The sequence below is a fragment of the Oncorhynchus kisutch genome, linkage group LG4 (assembly GCF_002021735.2).
Source record: "Oncorhynchus kisutch isolate 150728-3 linkage group LG4, Okis_V2, whole genome shotgun sequence".
Classification (NCBI taxonomy): domain Eukaryota; kingdom Metazoa; phylum Chordata; class Actinopteri; order Salmoniformes; family Salmonidae; genus Oncorhynchus; species Oncorhynchus kisutch.
Window position 1 is genome coordinate 44,884,184 of NC_034177.2, and position 20,562 is coordinate 44,904,745.

General features: G+C 41.1%; 1 protein-coding gene across 4 annotated transcripts in view; it reads right to left on the reverse strand.

Annotated features, from left to right (window-relative positions):
• The window catches only part of LOC109888901 (liprin-beta-2), a 124,289-nt gene extending 105,016 nt beyond the window's left edge, over positions 1-19,273 (reverse strand). Inside the window, exon 1 of one of the 4 annotated variants that reach the window (XM_031823051.1) lies at positions 19,097-19,273. The gene's annotated coding sequence lies outside the window, so the exon portion shown is untranslated. The remainder of the gene's footprint in view (positions 1-19,096) is intronic. The other 3 variants (XM_031823052.1, XM_031823057.1, XM_031823054.1) reach the window with 3 other exon arrangements.
• Positions 19,274-20,562: the final 1,289 nt, after the last annotated feature.

The following is a 20,562-nucleotide window of genomic DNA, read 5'->3' on the forward strand; positions in this document are numbered from 1 at the left end:
CTGGAGGTTATTTGTTTTTCACACCATTCTCGGTAAACCCTAGACACTGTCGAGCGTGAAAAGCTCAGAAGAACGGCCATTTCTAAGATACTGCAACCAGCTCGCCTGGCACCGACGAACATACAGTAGGTCACTCGTTTCGCCCATTCTAACATTCAATCGAACAGTAACGGAATGCCTCGATGCCTGTCTCCCTGCTTTATATAGCAAGCCACGGCCACATGACTCCCTATCTGTAGGATCTAACCCGTTTCGTGAACTGCATGGTGTAACTAATAAACTGGCCACTGAGTGTATAACACAGCAATAAGACCTATCAATAACCTGACAGCACCTAGACCCAAAGCCTTCTATTTAGCCCCATTCTCACCAGTCGCCTATCACAGGCATTCTTCCCACAGAGAAGAGGAGTACGCTGAGACTGTTTGAAGAGGATAACATTAGCCAGCAGTTTTGGACAGTTCAGTCTTGTAGTTTCTCATAGAGGTGGTGTCTTCTCCATTCAAACACCTGCACATGCTGCTCACTGGATAAGCCATTGACTCGACAAAGAGTGAGATCCAGCCCAGTGCCATCAAAGCACATTTATGTAAAAAAAAATCTAACATTTCAGCAGTGGCTAAATTTCAAAATGCAGAAAAGAGCAGGTTCAGAACAATGTTTAGCTGTCTGGGGAAGGTATAAAGGACTTTCAACTACTCCAAATAACACATCAAATGCTGCATAACCTTGAGGTTCGGTGCTGAGCCAAACTGAGCTGCTGGCGCATTTTTGTGGTGTGCCTAAAAACCTCTGAAGGTTAAAACGACAAACCTCCCCTATCCTGAAGCACATCATCCCCCTAAACAAACTCTGAATCAGATCTGGTTTGGATAAACATACATTACCCTACCATACACAACCCCTTTTAACTTCTCTGAGGTCAAGTTACATCTGTAGCCTAATACAATCATATCGGTTGTATGCTGTTGAAAATGATTAAATCTGGGCTAAACGAAAACCACTTATCAAGAATACGATATAAAGATTGCCGCATCTCTTGCCGCTGTTTTAAAAAATGTGTGAACTGTAACACTATAACTTCCTAAAATATATCTTAAGAGGTTGTTGGCCTGGACGAACAAATATACAAATCCATTGCACCTGTGCACACTCCGTACAGCCCCAAACCGCTGTTTCTCCTATGTTTATTTTGTCCTGCTGCTCGGTCAGTGACTTGCATAAGTGCATTTCTGAGCCACCCACAGTTTGGAGAGTCACCAAGCAGCTGAGTGCTTCTGCTGCTATCAGTAAAATGAGTAGTGACATCAGAAAACATCCCATGCCGAACAGTGTCCTAAGTACATTACAGACATCCAAATCTGTATCTGGTTTCTGCACATCATCCATTTGGAGAACTCTGATAAGCACTGTACGGGACATGGTTAAAAAGGTTGAAAACTTTCCTCTAAGGGGCAAAAATCAACATTCCTACAAGGGAGAAGGGCTGAACCTCTAAATAGTTCTTTGCATTTTCCATGACTCTGCCTAATACAAACAAACAAAAAATGCCAGTTTATTTTCTGTTTATTTTCCCTCCAGTCCTATCAAAGCACTATAAAAAGCAGCATATTTGAGCTCCCAGTTTGAAAAAAGAAACCCGGGTTTAATGCTGGTCAGATCCTCGTGGCCCTCTCTCTGTACCCTGCCTGGTACGGTTTGCTGTTGTAATTAAAGTGTTGTCCTGAGGCGGTCCTTCACGCTGGCCAAGAAATACTGTAGCCTTGTGAGTGTGTTTAGAGTCCTGTTCACAAGGCACTAAAGTGTTACTGCCCCCCCCCCCCCCAAAAAAAAAAATGTACATGAACCTTATTTTTTATCTGCAAGGACTAGGGAGTTTTTGGGGGATAAAAAGAAACGTAATACAGCTATAAGCACAGGCAAAATCCTAGAGGAAAACCTGGTTCAGTCGAATTCACCTTTCAGCAGGACAACAACCTAAAACACAAGGCCAAATCTACACTGGAGTTTCTTACCAAGACAACATTGAATGTTCCCGAGTGGCCTAGTTATACAGTATACTGAACAAAAATATAAACGTAACATGAAACAATTTCAAAATGTACAGAGAGAGAGTTACAGTTCATTTACAGTCAATTGAAATAAATTCATTGGGCCCTAATCTATGGATTTCACATGACTGGGAATAAAGATATGCATATGTTGGTAACAGATACAGTGGGGCAAAAATGTATTTAGTCAGCCACCAACTGGTGGCTGACTAAATACTTTTTTGCCCCACTGTACCTTTAAAAATATGGTTAGTGGCGTGGATCAGAAAACCAGTCAGTATCTGGTGTGACCATCATTTGCCTCATGCAGCGTGACACATCTCCTTCACATAGAGTTGATCAGGCTGTTGATTGTGGCCTGTGGAATGTTGTCCCACTCTTCTTCAATGGCTGTGCGAAGTTGACGGATATTGGCAGGAACTGGAACATGCTGTCGTACACGTTGATCCACTGCATCACAAACGTGCTCAATGGGTGACATGTCTGGTGAGTATGCAGGCCATGGAAGAACTGGAAAATGTTCAGCTTCCAGGAATTGTGTACAGATCCTTGCAACAACAGGCTGTGCATTATCTTGCTGAAACATGAGGATGGAGGCAGATTAATTGCACAACAGTGGACCTCAGGATCTCATCACGGTATCTCTGTGCATTCAATTTGCCATCAATAAAATGTGATTGTGTTCGTTGTCTGTAGTTTATGCCTGCCCATACCATAATCCCACCGCCACCATGTGGCACTGTTCACAATGTTGACAATAGAAAACCGCTCTCCCACAAAACGCCATACACGTTGTCTGTGGTTGTGAGGCAAGTTGGACGTATTGCCAAATTCTCTAAAACAACGTTGTAGGCAGCTTATGGTAGAGGAGTTAACATTCAATTCTCTGGCAAGAGTCAGCATGCCAATTGCACGCTCCCTCAAAACGTGAGACAGCTGTGGCATTGTGTTGTGTGACAAAACTGCACCTTTTAGAGTGGCCTTTTATTGTCCCCAGCACAAGGTGCACCTGTGTAATAATCATGCTGTTTAATCAGCTTCTTGACATGCCACACCTGTCAGATGGATTCATTTGGCAAAGGATAGATGCTCACTAACAGGGATATAAACACATTTCTGCACACAATTTGAGAGAAACAAACTTTTTGCGCTTATGGAATATTTCTGTGATCTTTAATTTCAGCTCAATAAACATGGCACCAACACTTTACACGTTGCCTTTATATTTTGGGTGTCTAGCAATGATCAACAATCAACTTCACAGAGCTTGAAGAATTTTGAAAAGAATAATGGGCAAAAAAAGGTGTTTCTACAATGTATTGACTCAAGGGTGGAACTACTTATGTAAATGAGATATTTCTGTATGTAATCTTCAATAAATGTGCAAACATGTGTAAAAACATGTTCACTTTTTCATTATGGGGTATTTTATGGAGATGCGTGAGAAACAATGATATAATTCATCCTTTTTGAATTCAGTCTGTAACACAACAAAATGTGGAATAAGTCAAGGGGTATGAATACTTTCTGAAGGTACTGTATAAGGGCTTGTTTTTAATCAAACGAAACTGGAAACAAGAAATTGCTACAGGAAAATAACTTAAATGTTTCTAAATACGAGTGTCACCAGACCATCGTATCTCTCGTTCCATGATGGGCATACAGCCTACATGGTAGGGTTTTTATGCACACCCAAAATAATAACTGGAGCTGGTTAAAATAATGTACAATAGCCTACCTACATAGATAAAAAGGGGATGCTCCCAAATTAGGATTAGGATTTAGGATTTATTTCAAAGCGGTCTCATGAAATCTCATCTCAAATCCTTTATGATAGATTTGACTACTTGGCGAATGCAGTGGACAGGACAAAAAAAAAACTGCCTTCATTGAGAGGAGGTATTGCTATGCTTGGTTTTAAATCAATCAAATTACATTGAATTTGTTACACTTTTTTTAACGTTTCCAAATACGATGTAGACACAAAATGCACATCTCTCATTCCATGTGCATTTGGCACTGTACGTCACGGCTGGATAGGCTGCGCTTCCATGGTCAAAATCCATGCCATAACCACCGTGTTACCTCTAAAACCAGCTTTTTAGTTGGTCTTAAAAATCCCCACCAGCTCTGCCTGAAATTGGCACTTTGGCGCACATTTTTAAGGACACACCTCAGATATTGCCAACCATCCCACCTCAGCACAAGTGAGCTCTTATAAATCAAGTAAATTGCCAATCCTGGCGTTAGGGTTTGAAAACGGAAGAGCGTCGGCTTTAACAGGTCGAAGTTGCAGTTGCATTTGACAATTGCGCTGGCTTCACGCCAGCCCCTTGTCTTTATCACTAGTTACCACAGGAATAAAGACACGGCACCTTTATCTGTAGGAGGAACGGTCAGATCTTATGACAGTAATGGCTGGGCCTAAGAAGTGGCTCCTCTGTTTGAACAATTAGTCTGGTGGGAAATGTGAGCAGAAATGTCTGAGCAACCTGCACTTTTGTGAAGTCGGTTGAGTATTGATTTTTTACTGTTTTCCCTCATTGACTCTGGCCTGTTTGGAGAGAGAAAGAGAGAAAACCTTGGAGGCCTGGCTGTCACAGACACAAATATAAGCGGGCTGAGCGGGAAACAGGAAGAAGCAGGAAGAATTTAGACCACAAAGGCAGAAGAGATGATTTTCCGACTTCTACAAATGGTGCGGTGGAGGAGTCAAACGCAGAGAGCAGGTAATATCGTACATGAATCTATTTATTCCAACGACAGCGGAGACATGGACATGCCAACACTAGGGCGTAAGAAACCACCCGTCCAAAATACACAGGACTAAAACTGTCCGGAAAATAATGAGAATCCACTTATACACCTACACCAAAATAACAGAGAACAAGCCCGCACAAATACCCAGCGGGCCTAGTGCCCTTAAATAGCCTACAAACAAACACTAACTCAATTAAACCCAATAAACAGAAACAAACGGAAAGGGAATCGATGGCAGCTAATAGGCCGGCGACGACGACCGCCGAGTGCCGCCCGAACAGGAAGAGGCACCATCTTCGGCGAGATTCGTGACAGATGAACAGAAGATGACCACACTGCCAAATTTTATGGATTCATTATATATGTTACAGTGTTCTTGAAAAAATATTTATATTGGAAAAACATCCCAAGCATTAAAAGTACGCCTTGGAGACCATACATCCACTATTGGACGTCAAGATATCACCTCGCCAGTTGCGAGACACTTTATAGAACAAAATAATTAAATGAATGAATTGTGTCGCATCTGGATTGAAAAAGATCCTCCACCACGTAGAGGAGGTGATTACGACAATAAATTACTCCACAGAAAAGCCAAGTGGATATATACATTTAATTCTGTATCTCCACACGGTTTAAACGAAGACTTAGATTTCACCTCCTTCCTATGAGCCACATTTAAACTGTTATACAAAAACATTGTCCATATCAGATTTTGCATATCCGTTGTTCTTTACAATTGCTGTTTGAATTCAAATCAAATGTACCTACACAATGAAGAAGGCTTTAAAGCCGAAACGTTTGTGTACGCTATCCCTGATGCAGTGAAAATATTTTTTTTAAATGGAATAATGAAGTAAGCTTTATGCAACATTTCTTTTGAGTACGAGCCCATTACACCTGTCTGTTTGAGGATTTTCCCTTGTCTGACTTTTACCAACATTTCTTCACATGCTAAATCATGCTCACAGAAAAGTAGGTCATCTTCACCCTTTAAAATGTGTAAATATCTAATCTACAATATTAGTTTACAGTCAATTACATGGAAAAAGAAAAGTCCTCACATATTTGGCAATGCCTCCAATTCACACATCACAACTCTTAAGAAGGCAGAAAAGACTGCTATGTGGTACTCTTGCTTAGCCTGTCAACAGAAGCATGCATCCTCAGCAAATGTATTACAAATCACGCGGCATCACTATTCAATGATCAAATCTCTAACAGCAGCCTACAGAAGCTCTCCCTATAGGTGAGGATTGAAACATTCATTAACTAATAACTAACCAACATAATAACTAAGCTCTTGGTTAACTGATATGTTTTCAAACGTGGGAAACCCTGCTGTAACCTTGGGTTTTCTTGACTCAGTCAGCCTTGTATTTAGCCCCTTCACCTCTCCCCTCGCTGACGAAGCTTCGTTAGCTCGCAGAAATGTCAACATCAGGCGGCCCGAGTGTAATCATCCTGGCAGTGGATGTTACGTGGCCCTGTCATACTCATATCAGCAATCAAGCACAATCATGACAGAGCATGTCAAGCAAACATGAGATCTCAGCCACCTCACAACTACATTGCTCCTTTCAGTGGCAGATAAAGCTACCTCCAACACTATAAATAAAGTCAAGAAAACTCTGCAGCCATAAACACTACCTCATTGGTACCACACATGTAAGAGAACCCGGGAGAGTATGTGTGGACCAGGTTTTTCCATGTTTCAGGTTTTACTAGCTCAGGAAAGTAGGAAAACATTTTAATCACATGGTTTGCATACTACAATAGTTTTACATTTTTTATTTAAAGATGCACTATGCAGAAATCGCTCCGCCATTGTCCTGGTTCTGCCGTTCTAATGGATTACCTACATTCAGTTTATGAGACAAAACAAACAAGTATAGTGTAGAGAATCATTGTACCATCTAAACCGCTGTGAAATATATTTTCCATAACCAAAAATATTGTATTTTAAGCTGTTTGAAGCTGCTGTACAAAAAAAAAACTTAAATACACAAAAACAAAACTTAAGAACAAGAAGCATAGAAATAGCGCACATAGAACAGACTTCTTTGACTTGCTAATAATGAGAATTATTGGTTGGGCTGTACAACATGCAAAAAGGTAGGGAGCTTGGATCTAAAAATGACTGGAGGGATTAAAGTAGCAAAAGAGTGGGTGGGATGTACAGTAAATTAACATCCTATGCTTCAAACGTTGAAAGAAACAACAGAAAGAAGGTTTTTGAACATACCCAAATTTAGGCACATACTTGGTTGTACCTGGATTAAGTACCAATTTCAGTTCAACAAAGGCTTTCTGCAAAGCAATGAAGGCAGATTGAAGCTCCGAAAAAGCCTGGTCAACCGTGGGGGCAATAGTACACATAACAGTGTCATTTGCATACAGGTGTATGTTACAATTTTTGCAGATAGATGAACATTGTTTATAAAGACAGCAAAAAGTACAGGACCTAAAATCGTTCCTTGTTGGACGCCTTTCCTAATATCAAGGAAACCTGAATTAACTCCATCAGAAAAAACAGTGTCCTCTCTGTCAAGTCATTTTCGAAACCAATTACATGATGCCTGATTGCCTGTGGAAAAAGTCGACACTATAAAAAAATAATATGATCACACTAAACATTCTTTATTTTCAAACATAAAATATTTATGCGTTTAAAACTTTGCGTTTCAAATCTCTCTCGCCAACCTTCTGCCAACACAGCTTAATATACACTGCTCAAAAAAATAAAGGGAACACTTAAACAACACAATGTAACTCCAAGTCAATCACACTTCTGTGAAATCAAACTGTCCACTTAGGAAGCAACACTGATTGACAATAAATTTCACATGCTGTTGTGCAAATGGATAGACAACAGGTGGAAATTATAGGCAATTAGCAAGACACCCCCAATAAAGGAGTGGTTCTGCAGGTGGTGACTACAGACCACTTCTCAGTTTCTATGCTTCCTGGCTGATGTTTTGGTCACTTTTGAATGCTGGCGATGCTTTCACTCTAGTGGTAGCATGAGACAGAGTCTACAACCCACACAAGTGGCTTTAGGTAGTGCAGCTCATCCAGGATGGCACATCAATGCGAGCTGAAGGTTTGCTGTGTCTGTCAGCGTAGTGTTCAGAGCATGGAGACGCTACCAGGAGACAGGCCAGTACATCAGGAGACGTGGAGGAGGCCGTAGGAGGGCAACAACCCAGCAGCAGGACCGCTACCTCCACCTTTGTGCAAGGAGGAGCAGGAGGAGCACTGCCAGAGCCCTGCAAAATGACCTCCAGCAGGCCACAAATGTGCATGTGTCTGCTCAAATGGTCAGAAACAGACTCCATGAGGGTATGAGGGCCCGACGTCCACAGGTGGGGGTTGTGCTTACAGCCCAACACCGTGCAGGACGTTTGGCATTTGCCAGAGAACACCAAGATTGGCAAATTCGCCACTGGCGCCCTGTGCTCTTTACAGATGAAAGCAGGTTCACACTGAGCACATGTGACAGACATGACAGTCTGGAGACGCCGTGGAGAACGTTCTGCTGCCTGCAACATCCTCCAGCATGACCGGTTTGGCGGTGGGTCAGTCATGGTGTGGGGTGGCATTTCTTTGGGGGGCCGCACAGCCCTCCATGTGCTCGCCAGAGGTAGCCTGACTGCCATTAGGTACCGAGATGAGATCCTCAGACCCCTTGTGACACCATATGCTGGTGCGGTTGGCCCTGGGTTCCTCCTAATGCAAGACAATGCTAGACCTCATGTGGCTGGAGTGTGTCAGCAGTTCATGCAAGAGGAAGGCATTGATGCTATGGACTGGCCCGCTCGTTCCCCAGACCTGAATCCAATTGAGCACATCTGGGACATCATGTCTCGCTCCATCCACAGACTGTCCAGGAGTTGGCGGATGCTTTAGTCCAGGTCTGGGAGGAGATTCCTCAGGAGACCATCCGCCACCTCATCAGGAGCATGCCCAGGCGTTGTAGGGAGGTCATACAGGCACGTGGAGGCCACACACACTACTGAGCCTCATTTTGACTTGTTTTAAGGACATTATATCAAAGTTGGATCAGCCTGTAGTGTGGTTTTCCACTTTAATTTTGAGTGTCACTCCAAATCCAGACCTCCATGGGTTTATAAATTTGATTTCCATTGATAATTTGTGTATGATTTTGTTGTCAGCACATTCAACTATGTAAAGAAAAAAGTATTTCATACAAATATTTCATTCATTCAGATCTAGGATGTGTTATTTTAGTGTTCCCTTTATTTTTTGAGCAGTGTATAAGCACCAAAGCCAGAGGCCCGCTGACAGCTCCAACATCCTATCAGGGCCTCATTCTGCCACTTACATGTGTTCATGTGTAGTTGACAAGATGACTCGTCGGAGGGGTCTAGCTACCTGCAGGCCTTTAGTTTAAACAGCCTTCCATTTCAGCTGGGCGCTTGAGAGGTAGTCAACAAATCAGTAGTGGGAATCGACTCGTGTCTGTGGCACTGAGCACCTGTGTGATCTCTTGCATAATAGACAAGGCGTCATTGTTGCAGTGCTGGCAGAGGGCCCAACACATAGCATCGCACCTTTATTGGAAGAAAAAAAATAGACAGCAGCTCATTCAAAATGACTGATAGACAAGACTCCTATATACCGTTTTCCAGCAGCATACCACCCTGCAAACCACTGCTGGCTTGGGAGACCATATGCTGCTGGAAGTGGTGTTGGAGGGCCAGTAGGAGGCACTCTTTCCTCTGGTCTAGAAAAATATCCCAATACCCCAGGGCAGTGATTGGGGACACTACCCTGTGTAGGGTGCTTTTGGATGGGACGTTAAACGGGTGTCCTGACTCTCTGAGGTCATTAAAGATCCCATGGCACTTATCGTAATAGTAGAGGTGTTTACCCCGGTGTCCTGGCTAAATTCCCAATCTGACCCTCAAACCATCACGGTCACCTAATAATCACCAGTTTACAATTGGCTCATTCATCCCTCTCCCCTGTAATAATTCCCCAGGTTGTTGCTGCAAATGAGAACGTGTTCTCAGTCAACTTCCTGGTAAAACAACGGATAAAAACCCCCCACAAAAAAACAGTACATGACTCCTGTTGCACAGAACAGAGTAAAGTTACATGGATTCAAGATCTTAACCCTCGAGTCAGGACAAACCCAGTTCAAAAGACAGGATAACATTACACACTATGCAAAGTGGGTCTTAACCAGAGAGCAACATGAGCTCAGATGAAATCAGCACATCCAACGTGGGGCCATTGTTGGAGTGAGATACTTTGCTTTCAAATTCATACTGCATGTGCATGGCATGCAAACTGTATGGATGGGGAAATCAAACACTAAACAAAAGTCTACACCAAAAGTATATCATGAAAGACAAGTATGAAGCCATAACAGTAGCTGCAGGCTGTTATTACTCATCCTCACTGAGCCTTCCTGACTGGGGCTCTGGAGTTGGGTGAGGACAGGTGACCTGGACCGGGTTGACTTTTTGCCAGCTCACTGGACCACTCATCGTTCTGCTCACCTGGCAGCTGTGATGCGGGAAGTGCAGGTTGAAGGAGAGGAGAAATGTCACCCACACGCAGGTGCAATCTAGTGTGCCAAAAACATCAGACAAAAGGCTAGGAGGCAACTCAACTCAACTCTGGAAAGTCTAGCCAGACTCACATCACAGGCCAAAACATGACCTTCCTCTCTCTTTTCTCAGTTGGCTCTCCAAATCCATCATACTTTGTTCTTTAGAAATCAACCAATCCTATAATCAGGTTCTGTAGGTTTACATATTACAACATGGTAGTGTCACAATGGTTCAGGCTGTAAAAATAATGTAGCTACAGTTTAGTGGCATCCTTTAATCTCTGAGAAAGAATCAGATAGTGTGAGAGACTCTAAATTCTTGACATAGATAAATGGGCCAAGTCAAACACAGAACTTAGTGCAGTGTTTTCAAATCCACATTTTGTTACAGCTCATCTGGCAGGCAGGACCCCATGCTTCACTAAGATCTGGGCTGGGAGTGGGGCAGTGATTGCTTTAAGGATAATATTCCTGGAGAACACTGGGATACCTGATTAGCTCAGGAACTCAAATTGTAACTGGAAAACAACCAACCTGCATGAAAAAAAACATCAAACTGTCCCACAGCCTTTCCCTCCCCCAATAACTCCCCACTGCTCTGCTGAAGGCTTTGGCTTGATTGGCCTTGACAGGCGATGGTCATACAACTCTGTCAGATTAAAACAATGCTCACTTCAACCTCTCCATTTGGCTTCCGGCTGACTCTGGGCTGCCTGTTTACCATGGAGCAATTCTACGGTAACGGACTCAGATTTTCTACTTAAAAATGTATGCCAAAAGAAACAACACTGAAATCAAAGTTCAACAAACCATACAACTCTATGCACAATGACTAATTTGAACAATTTACAAAAACACATTTACTGGAAGAACTGTGCAGAAGCAAAGGTTGATAACAGAATTTCGGTAAAGTCTCCCTTCATTTTTTTTTATGTGACCACGTTTTCTAAAAACTCTTAAATAAGATTCAACGATGTCTGCAGAAAGAGTGGGGTGTCATCATGACATCTTGAGGGAAAAAAATGGGTGATTGAACTCCAGTAAGTGACGTGGATTACCACTCAGTAACGGAATTGTTGTAACGGAATATCATCATGGGTCCCAGATCTGTACTACACAGAAATGCATGGTTGTGGATATGAAGGTAATTCTCTACATGGTGATATATCCTAAATAGTAAACAAAGGTGGAAATATGCAATATCCTCTGCATATGTGGGTATTATTCGACACACACCAGTGTGTACTGTAGAATAATATGGTTGGTCCGGACCAGACCAAATCTGAAACAATCAGACGTCTATGTTTCACAAGTTTGGACATCACAGTACAGCACAGTAGAGCTCAGTAGAGTACAGTACAGTACAGCACAAGACAGTAGAGTTCAGAACAGTACAGTAGAGTTCAGTACAGTACAGTACAGTACAATACAGTAAAGCATAGTTCAGTACAATACAGTACAGTAGAGTACAGTATAATGCAGTACATTGTAGTGAACTCAACCCTAGTATGCTCTACTGTGTACTGTACTGAACTCTACTCTACTCTACTGTACATTAAAGTACAGGAATGTACTGCACTGAACTATACTCAACTTTATTTTACGTTACTGTACTGTACTCTACTGTGCTCTACTGTACTGTACTCTACTGTACTGTACTGTGCTCTCTACACTTTTGAAAGATGTTATGGAAATCTCTGTTGGGACAAATCAAGGCTGGTCCGGAGCGGACCAAAAACGACGTGTGGACAGTGAAATCAAGGACAGGGCGGACTGACCAAATTTCAACTACTTTTCAACATCCCTGAACATCCTGTGCCGGTCGGTACTCAATGGGTTAGGATGCTGGTTACAGTAAATGGAAAGAGAAGGTGCTCATTGGGAGGTGTCAGTAAGAGCCGGGAGAGGTGACATTAACTGGAGAGAGAGGAGAGAGGGAGGGATGGGTTGTCCAGACTTTTTTCACACTTACTTTGACCACCACAGAACAGAAATAGAAATAAAACAGTTATGGGTTGAATGTAACTAAATGCCAGTGGAAGGGAGGAAATAGCAGGTGACCCAAATGTGGTTTGTGACTACTATGATTTCCCATAGAAGTCAATTGCAGTAATTCCGTTACAGATTTTTCTGAAATTCTGTTACCAATTACGTAACAGAATTTTGAGTTTTAATCACTAAATAACTCAGAAACAAAATAGATATTTTTACATGTTACTTCTGTGAACTTTCATTATTCTCCCTCCTCATGAGGGAGAGCAATGTGAAAATATCTTAAAGATACAGTGCATTCGGAAAGCATTCAGACCCCTTAACGTTTTCCAAATTTTGTTACATTAGAGCCGTACTCTATAATGGAGTGTATTACATTTTTTTCCTCATCAATCTACACACAATAGCCCATAATGACGAAGCGAAAACAGGATTTTAGTGATGTTAGCAAATGTATAAAACATCAAAATTGAAATTCTTTATTTACATAAGCATTCAGAACCTTTGCTATGAGACTTGAAATTGAGCTCAAGTGCATCCTGTTTCCATTGATCAACCTTGAGACGTTTTTACAACTTCATTGGAGTCCACCTGTGGTAAATGGAATTGATTGGACATGATTTCGAAAGGCACACACCTGTATACAGTATAAGGTCCCACAGTTGACAGTGCATGTGACAGTGCATGAGCAAAAACCAAGCCATGAGGTCGAAGGAATTGTCCATAGGGTCGTGGTCTGGGAGGTTACTCTGATAGAGCTCCAGAGTTCCTCTGTGGAGATGGGAGAACCTTCCAGGAAAGACAACCATCTCTGCAGCACTCCACTAATCAGGCCTTTATGGTAAAGTGGCCATACGGAAGCCACTCCTCAGTAAAAGGCACATGACAGCCTGCTTGGAGTTTGCCAAAAGGCGCCTAAAGGCCTATCGGACCATGAGAAACAAGATTCTCTAGTCTGATTTAACCAAGATTGAACTCTTTGGTCTGAATGGCAAGTGTCACGTCTGGAGAAAACCTGGCACCATCCCTACGTTGAAGCATGGTGGTGGCAGCATCATGCTGTGGGGATGTTTTTCAGTGGCAGGGACTGGGAGACTAGTCAGGATCGAGGCAAAGATGAACGGAGCAATGTACAGAGAGATCCCTTGATGAAAACCTGCTCCAAAGCGCTCAGGACCTCAGAATGTGGCGAAGGTTCACCTTCCAACAGGACAACAACCCTAAGCACACAACCAAGACAACACAGGAGTGGTTTCGGGACAAGTCCTTGAATGTCCTTGAGTGGCCCAAACAGAGCCCGGACTTGAACCCGATCGAACATCTCTGGAGAGACCTGAAAATAGCTGTGCAGTGACGCTCCCCATCCAACCTGACAGAGCTTGAGAGCATCTGCAGAGAAGAATGGGAGAAACTCCCCAAATATAGGTGTGCAAAGATTGTAGCGTCATACCCAAGAAGACTCAAGGCTGTAATAGCTGCCAAAGGTGCTTCAACAAAGTACTGAGTAAAGGGTCTGAATACTTATGTAAATGTAATATACGTTTTTTTTATACATTATACATACCCCATTTCATTATGGGGTACTTGTGTAGATTGATGAGAAAAAAAAATCTAATTTAGTACTTTTTAGAATAAGGCTGTAACTTAACAAAATGTGGAAAAAATCAGGGGGTCTGAATACTTTGTGAATGCACTGTATGTGGGTTTTTGGTAATGGAATTTAAAGGCACAGGGCAATGTTTCTTAAACTTACACAAGGCAAATAATAATAATAATAATAATAAGTATTGATATTAGTTGGCAGGGGTCTTTAGTCAAACAAAATTGTGTTTTGATGTATTTTTTATTCCTTTTAAGACTTTTTCTGGTAGATGTTTTCTAAGACCCCTTCTCCATATCTTTGACCAGGAATCAAATCATTTGCTAATTCCTTATATTCAGTATAGAAAAAGGTTAAAAATGTATATATGCCTTAATTTCTCCAAAATAGAGACTCTTTAACTTTCATTTGAAACCAGATTTGACATGCCCCTATGAGCTTCACATGTTGGTGCTGATGGGTCCTTTTACATGGAAATTACCCTATTTACTTTCCATCGTTTTGTATGCAACACCAATAGAAACTCTCTGCTCTATCGATCGGTATATACATTCCGTCTTAATCTGCCTCCTAATCAGCGATTGGATCATCTCTAACAAATCTAACCAATCAATGTTGGCATTCTGGAAATCGTAGACTCATCATGGAGAAGAAACGTCAGTTTTGCCAGAGCGATGTGGATGGGTTGCTTAGGCATCCTCTTACATGGAAATGACCCATGGAGCTATAAACCTTTTGTCAAGCAGGGAAAGAGTTAATGGCCTGGTGGAGGTGGCTCACCAATGTCTCCTAAATTCTAATTACAGTTAAAGGGGTAGCACACAGGTTGAAGAATGTCACTGGTGGAACCCAGGATCAATAACTTAGGTAAAAATGTATTTTATTTACAAAATGAGTCATTTCAACAAAGCATGGATGTTCATTTGTTTCCTATACAGAACATATACAGGCATAGCAGTGCCAAATACCATGCAAACATAAAATCCTGCTTATTTAAAAAATTAAATAATAATAATCCAGTCATCCTGTGGGGGAAGTTGCTAAACAATCGCAATATCTGTTGCATTCGGCCTGAGTCCTGGGATGGAATGTCATCTCAAAGGCATACAATCGCATACTGTTTCCTATGGGCTGGGGAGCGGGACAAAGCAGAGCTGAGGACAAATAATGTGCTTTATCCATTTTGTCTGAGCACATGATCCTCGGCGCACAACCCCGCAGCCTGCCGCCCAACACACTCATTACCGAGGGAAATTTACACCCTGGAGCTGTGGGATCACCAACGTGTTGTCTTGACTTTTTCCAGATATATGAGTTTTAAATGAGATAAGTGCATTTTTTTAATAATAACACAGCGGATCCCCATCACAGGCTTGTCTTTATCTTAGGTATCTTCACCACCTCAAAACAGAGGTGTCCAGCACCATCCATAGCCAACCCAGGGGTCTGTCCATGAGTATTATTCACTGAGTGAACTCTGGTAGAGCATTCCTTAAAGGCCCGGTGCAGTCAATGTATTACCATACTATTAGGTTGAAATGATACAGTGAAATTTTAGCCTGTTTTAGTGGGATTGAGTTGTGGCCTTCCATGGTGACATCACCACGTGATAAATTAGTTAATAGACCAATAACAAAGTGACTTACAAAATAGCCAAGATCCTGCAACCTTGGAGAGGTAAATACCTGTCTATAACTCCTTAGTCATATCTCAGTTTACTCACTCACTTACTGCCTACTCCTGATGATTCGTTTTTCAAATCATGTAAGCAAAACATATTTCACTTAATCTGGGAAGCTAAAACAGACAAGATAAATAATGCCTATCTATATAATGAATATGAATTGGGTGGGTTGAGATTATTAAAAGCACTAAACCTCTCTAAAAGCTTCACTTGTTCAAAAGTTTTACTTGAACCCTAGATGGTTCTCAAGTAGATGACTAAGAAAAGCTCATCCATTGTTTAAAAATTGCCTTTGTGCAGATTGCCATTCAAAGTATCTCCCTTCTTCAAACAAGCATTGCGGAGCTACAATTTCAATTTCACCCCCCTGAAAAGATAGAACAAATATTACAACAAATATTATGGCTGAACTCAAATGTGCTGGTTGATAAAAGACCTGTATTTAAGGGAAAGATGTTTGAAAAGGGTATTTTGTTTTTAAATGATACTGTAAATTGGAATGGTAGAGATGTCTTTCATGAAGTTATCTGAATTGTATGGGAAGGTCTGCTCAATCCAAGATTGCAACCAATTGATTAAACCATTAACCCAAACATGGAGGAGGCAGGTGGAAGCGGGAGGAAGTAGGGAACTGGTCTGTCTGCCCAATATAAAGGACCAAAGGAATAAAAAAAAAGCATAAATAGGTATACCAGTAAATAAAGTATATCAGTTTCATTTGAGGACCAGAATGTTGACAGCTGTGCCATACAGATTGCAAAATAGTTGGTACAGGGTGTATGAGTTGATATATAAAACAACGCAAGATTCAAGACTTTGGAGGGCTAGTGGCCTGGCGGTTGGGAGCTTGGGCCGGTGGATGATGGATCGCTGGTTCGGGTCCCCGTTTTTTTTTACCTTGCGGGAGATCTGTCGACGTGCCCTTGAGCAGGGCATTGACCCTGGTTCCTTCTGTATGTCGCTCCGGATGGGAGTCTGTTAGATGACTAATGTGATGTAGTTGTTGAGTGGCTTCACTGCAAGTATAGTGTATGTGTTAAATATTCAATCATTTAAAAAAAACTTCCAAACCACTCTGCCAATAACGGCTAACGTTTAGTTTACCCCTCCCCACTCCAGACAGTCCAAAATTCATGCCTGAGAAATGTCCCTTTGCTAAGAACCTATTTTTGTTTCTTTAATTGAAAACAATCACAGTGAGGTACTTAATTGTTACCCAGAAATAATTTGATATTTTGACTTGTTAGAAAAAGGCTTTGTTGAACCTTTAAAGGAGACATAAACAGAGCAGCAATAACTGCTTTTCTCTGCTAGAAGTATGAAAATAATATATAATAACTTGATTATTTGGTGCTAAATCAACACGAAAGAAGTAAAGAAACGTTATTCCCTTGGATTTGTTAAGTCCTCCTGGGAGTAGTAAGCTCTCTACTCTCTCTGACATCCAATATCTGACTAAAGATTACCTCCTGTAGATGACTGACAGAGCCATAGCTGTGTGAGTTGACGTAATAATGATCCAAACCTAAGGTTGGAGGAGGACTACTCCCATTGGTATTAAACACACTCTTTGATCATCCGAATATAATGCCCTGATCTGCTGCTATGGTTATGGGCAATTCCACAGTAACTGAATAAAAAACACATTTATTTGAAGAACAGTGCAGATGCAAAGTTTGGTAAGAGAATGATGGCACAAACAGCACAAAACATAATTTTGTTACTAAACTTTGCATCTGCACTGTTCTTCAAGCAAACGTGTTTTTTTTTATTTAAATAAGAGGTTTTCAGTGGAAATTATTAAAAGGAGTCTTGTGCAGAAAGTTGTATCATTCGTTTAACTTTGCAATCATTGTTTTTTGTTTGACATACATGTTTTGTGTGTCTCAGTGTCACTCCGTTTACCATGGAATTGCCCTTAGGTATCATCTTCCTCATTCTATGACTTAGTGCAGGACATACGCTTATACTGTACGTGCAAACTCTCTTTTGCATACTGTTTGTATGTTGGAAGTATGAGTTTTTCTTCATTTGAAATTTCATCCCAAATTGATAATACAAAATCCGAGACAGACCATGGTTTCACCATGCATCAAATTAGTTCTTGATCAATCAAGGGTATCTTCAAAAGAATGTAACAGGCAATCTCTGTGATACCAACAGCAGTGTGAATTATTTAGGAGGCCAAAGAACCACTGGTGTTTAGGTGAATTCTAGTCAAATTTATGCCACCTGTGCCACTTCAGATGAGCATGGCAACAGAATACATTGTATCCTGAGTGCAAGTCCCCTCCAACTCTTTGTCCATATTCAAGACACTCAAGCATTTTCTGGTCTATGAATCATCTTTGTTGTTTGATGACAAGCATACACAGCTGGGTGTGCTGCAGCCATGATATTCAGAAATGACCATATCATTCACAGCAAGAGATATTTAGCTGCTTGTCATGTATTCCATAATGGATAGTCTGCAATTAAACTCTGGTGAGTGGGGCTGCAATATCATTTAACGCAACATAGGCTTCTATAGCATAAGGAAAACAACAAAATTGCATTTCATCAACAGAAGCCATACCGCTCAAACCAATGTACATGGGGAATTGCTTTTATGTGGATCAAATGTATTTGCTCCTCATAATTCTTACACCTTTAAACATCAAAAAGCAACTGCAACTTAAAGTGGAAATCACCGGTTGAAACAATAACAACGTGTGCTCCCTGCTTCTGATTTGGTAAAACGCTGAGCAATGGGGTTGAAGACATGTAACCACGCTCAAATGCATAGACAGAGCTATGGACGCAAGGACTGACCATCCATGATATCAACATGATCATTTCAAGCATGTTTTGAGGCTATATAGTGCTTGTTACGTTTACTTTGTTTACAAAAATTGGAGTAAAACAAGCTTATATTTTGGGTTCTGATGGGGTACGGCAGTTGAACTAAACTCATGGGGCATTCATAAGTTATATTCTTAAATAATCATTGGGTACATATCATGAATTTACAAGTCCAAAAATATATGTAGCAACAGCAGATTACCATTTTAGACAAAGTGAGGGGGAAAAAACTACGTATTTATTTGAATAACGCTACAGTACATGCAAAGTGCTATACGATGCTACAGTAGCCTATGGAATGCTGAGAAACAGTGGTGAAAGCTATGGTACGTGTCATGTTCAGACAGGTTTTATTCTGTAGTCTGTGTGACCCAGTGCTCATCCACAGGTGGACATCTACAGGTATGTTCCGTATGTAAATCGGTATATTGAACATATACTGAAAAAAATCTGTATATAACTGGCAAAATATGGTTTATTGGCAAATATATAGACTTTGAATCGATCTACTTCTGTTTATGACTACCTGCGAATGGGATAGAAAATGTAAACGATATGAAAACAAGTGCGTCTCTGGCATTACTTACTATATGCTGGACTTCGGAGACTTGCTCTCCAACGCGAATTATTCCCCTGCACCCTTTGAAAAAATTATTTTGACCACTTTGGATTAAAAATGTCCTTGACACGGACAGTGGTGTCTTTTCCGATGGGATGCTCCGCACCTTGCCCGACTGTGCGCTCCGGGTGTCATTAGTTCATCGTAAAGACGCTCCACCAATCATCTGTCGTGGTATTCTAGGGGCGTGCCATCCCATCAAACTACACAGTCCACGTGCTCTAGCCTACCGTTTTACTCCGGAGTCGATTATCATGTAATAATAAGGAAATCCCCTTGACCACACACGAAAATTGGGGGGAAATCAACATTCCTTCATATTCTAACCAATTGTAAGAGCCAACCTCGTTGCAGATTTTTTGTTATACAGAAATAACAAATCATGCCGAAAAGCTGCGGTGTTGTCCAATGTGCATGTAACCAGGTAAAGAATCAAGACCATCGGTTCGCAACGCTCCCACGTACAAAGAGCCTGCGAGAAGAGCTGTGACTTCAGGATTTCTGTTCTCCTAGTAGCAGAATAGGAAGCTCAATCGCGGATAATTAAAATAAAATAGGAGTCCCACTGCAAAGACATGCTAAACTTTGTGAATATCGTTAATTTTGCACTCTAGCGCGGTAAAACAGTTTTTCACAGTATTGCAACCATCTTTGAAAAAATATAGCGATAATTTGACCTATTTTATTTTTTATATTGTATTATTTATACCAGCGATTCTTTTGAAAGTTTACACAAGTACTGGTATGTTGAAAGCTATGGCGTAGGTAGACTATATTTGAAAAAATACAAATATGTGTTTGGAATTACTCAATAGAGCCTGCAAAACTTAAATGGGTCTCTTGTGCTGGGCTATGGGCTTAATACAGAATACTGGTGATTCCTAACTCCACCCACTCCATTCACTGCAGTGCAATACACTGTATATGGAATACTCATTGACAGAGAGTCAGCTACCATCCTCAGTAGCTTTCCATTTAAGTTGTCAATGCGAGGAGGTTTGTCCTTATTGATCGATAACAATAATTTTTCCACCTCCACCACACTAACTTGACAAAATTCACACTTACAATGTGTTTCTATCATTATTTGTTTTTAATATGCATGAATACGATGGCTCACTGTTTGTTGTTGGCCTATTACTTTGCCAATTAAGTAATCATAAAAATCAAAAATCATACAAATAATTGGCAACATGAAATGGTTTTGTGATGAATAAGCCATCAGATTCAATGAAAGATGGAGTTGAATTTGTCTTTCTGCCTTTAATTCCGTTTAAAGTGGCTTCATAATACAGTTTCTTCATCTTTTTGTTGAGTTGAGTCACAATTTCTCAATTTGCAGTAAGTCAGATGTGCAGCCAGACTTATTAGCCACTCCTTTTGCCCCATCTCTTTCAACCATACAGTTTTCCAATTCCTCATCAATCCAAGGAG